Source organism: Poecilia formosa, unplaced genomic scaffold (assembly GCF_000485575.1).
Source record: "Poecilia formosa unplaced genomic scaffold, Poecilia_formosa-5.1.2 Scaffold396, whole genome shotgun sequence".
Taxonomy (NCBI): domain Eukaryota; kingdom Metazoa; phylum Chordata; class Actinopteri; order Cyprinodontiformes; family Poeciliidae; genus Poecilia; species Poecilia formosa.
Window position 1 is genome coordinate 271,636 of NW_006800335.1, and position 3,542 is coordinate 275,177.

Below are 3,542 nucleotides of genomic sequence, written 5' to 3' on the forward strand. Positions count from 1 at the left end.
AACTAAATATTAAAATAGTTTTCCATAAACTAATATTGAATAAGAGACTCTTCTTTTTTGTGTGTGTGTTTAAGCCTGACACACATGAACAAGAGGAATTTTATTAAAGCTGGTTCATTTTGGTTTACGATGAAATGCACAAAGCTAATCTTTAATTATGCATTTGTTTTTATATGGGCTCAGGTTTGACTAGAGACCAAGATATCAAACTTTCACTCAATCCTGTCATTCTTGTGCTCTGTCCTAATCTCTATGAAAAAGTATGTTCTTTAATCGTGTGCTAGTGCTACGGTGTTTTTTCTTTTGGTATCTCTAGATAGGAGAGGAGTTTAAAATGATAAATAGAAAACTACCTGACAGAAGGAAAAAAAAAAAAACTAAAGACATGGTAAGCAATTCTAACTTAATTTAAAATGATTAACCTGTGCTAATATTAATAATTTTGTACATGTTTGATGGCTTAGTAAATACTTGTTGAGTTAGGGAACAGTAGAACCAGATTTCCTTGACTTTTTTTTTTTAAATAAGCAACAGCCTAAAGTGACCGTGGGAGACAGGCTGCTGGGTTATCTCATACAAGCCGAGTGCAGCACAGAGAAAGAAACAGCAAAAACTTGTTCATAGGATTAAGCTATTGTAATAATTGTAACAGTATGCTTGTCTTATTATTATTCTAAAAAATGTATTGATGGTTGACAGTTTATTGGTTCCACATATCTTTGACTTTTACTATTTCCCATCCCTAGCAGGGGTAAAGTGACCGTTGCAGAGGGGCTGTTGGTTTATCTGATGCAGGCCGAGCTCAGCAGCTGATGCAGCGCAGAGAAAGAAAAGCTCTCAAAGTTAAAAATACACATCAGTTGTCCACAAAATTTATCCATTGTCTTTTTATTTAAATTGTATTTTTTTTTTAAATTTACTGTAAAAAACAAAATATTAGTCAATAAAATACTTGACAATTTAGTAGATAGTGACTCGAGATTATTTTGGATCTTCATTCACCCCGAGGCAAGTTGGTTGGCTGAAGTGACAGAGTGGAGGACGGTTCATCAGATACCAGCTGAGAGCAGCACAGAGAAAGAAACGGTGAGGAAGTTAAACACAGATACATTTTTGTTTATGAAATAAACTATTCTCTTTTTTTATTATGATTTGAAATTAATATAACAATTAACATGATTTATTAAATGCTTAACTAATGAGTACATAGTGACTATAATTTCCTTGACCTANGTCCAAAGCTAATTTAAACCAATTTGAGACCTTTTGGATGACATATATCTACTGGGGAACAAACCTGCAAAAATCCAACAATACTAAGATATTTGAATTTATCTATTTCGAATATGTTAGCAGTAAAAAAAAAAATCACATGAACAAGGAATGCAAAGGACACATATTTTTGTACCACAATAATCTTAACATGTTCGAAAAGGAGTAGGAAGAAATAAGAAACGTATGAACTCCTACCTCATAAACTCATACAATATTTTCTGACGGACCCTCATTATTAAATAAAAAAGAACAACAAACATAGGTAAATTTATTTTCCATTTTATATGGGTTTACATATGTCTAAATATATACATCCATACCCACACACACTCGTATACGTTAGCCTCAATTTAAATATACACATTAGTGCTATTTCTCACCTGTATTTCTATGTCTTGTGAAAATGAGCTCCTTATATTTCCTCTTAAATTGTATTAAATTTCAACTTTGTTTATTTCATTTAACTTGTTCCATAATTTTACACCATGAATTGAAATACAAAAGCTCTTTCTTGTTGTGTGTACACTACGAATCCTTAAGTTTGAGTAACCCCTTGAGTTATATCCCCCTTCTCTTTCAAAAACATGTTCTGTATGTACTTATGTAGTAGCTTATTTGATGCCTTTTGTAATTAATTCCCCACGCCTCTGAACAATATGTTAAAAATGGTAAAATCAGAGACTTATATAGAATATGAAGTGATTTATTATTCAGAATATGTCTAGGTTTAGCCATGACTGATATGTTTTTACTTAATTTATTCTGTAAATGTTTAATATGAGGTTTCCAATGGATTTTGTCATCTATTATTACACTAAGAAACTTATTACCCTCTCTAGAGTCACACACTCTATCTGAACTTGAATTTGAGCTGTCTTGTAACAGTTTCCAAAAACCATGATTTTAATCTTGTCCAAATTTAGTGATAATTTATTATTGTGAAACCATTTTTTTAATTTACTGATTTCTGAGACAACTATGGAAAGAAGTTGTAAGTTTTCACCAGAAACTAGAATATTTGTCAGCAAATAACTAAACTTTTAATACATTAGACCAGTGGTTCCCAAACTTTTTCTCCTGGGCCCCTCCCAGTGGTTTCCAAACATTTTTTGTTTTTAATTACGATATCACGATTTATTATATCAAAAGCTTTTTTTTTTTTTTACATCTACAGCTAATTTCCTACCATCTGTTGCATTGGTAATTTCTTCTATATCAGCTAACCTAATGGAATATGGAATGTTAAAATACTGTTAGTCTCTTTTATGATCTCTTGCTTTCCCATCAGACTGTGAAAGGTGATAAACCTCTGACTGCACCCGTTACAGCTTCCCACATCAGCCCACCTGCCTTAGTAACAGAGCAGCATGAAGTGCAAAGCAATCTAAGAGACACTCCCACATTCATCATCATCACCAGTGAAGACATGACATGATGAAGGTTGATGAAGGTATCCTCATCGTTCTTTATGCAGTACCAATGCACAAAGTATTGCCCCAAAAACATCTGATCCATCACACCTGTGCTGCATATGTAGTGGACCAGCATGCAGTAGCGCAAAAAGTGGGTATGCAGCGCATGTAACGCATAGGGGCGCTGCACCGGAGGGGGCGTCAAAACCCCCCTCCAGACGCCCTTACGCTCCTTCACCTCGCACACATGTAAATGTAAATGTAGCGAGTTTTACCTTTCACGTGTCTTCGTCTCGGGGGGGAGGTACCCTTATGTACTGGATGAAAAACAAACAAACAAAAAAAAAAACATGAACGCTGTATGCGCTCGGTTTTTACCTTAGAATGGCCAACTATGTCAATTTGATACAGGGGGCTTCCACACTTCCATATCTGTGTCCTCTGGTGCTTTTATCAGCAGTTAAAACTGTTTATTCCGTTGTTAATATGTGGTAACCTGTTTTTCAGAGCCACCTTTAAACGCAACATGAGCGCTACGACGCTCGCGCTGGGTTTACACCTGTGCGGCAGTGAAGGAGACCTACTGCTGCTGCAGGTGTGTTAGAATCATGGCAGCAAACCAGCAAAACACAAAAAACTTTTCACAGTTTTTCCGTTAAAATGTGAAGTTCAGGGACTTAAGGTAGCGCCGTAAAATCCGAACAATAACGTGACTTATGTGTCTGTTGTCACCCATGCCTCCACCTTTACTCGCACGCGGAGCTCCAAGACATGCGCAGTGGTTTCCTCTGAGCGTCAGTAATATAATAGCGCTACATCAATCCGCGTTTCCCCATCAGATACGGTTCCCCCTTC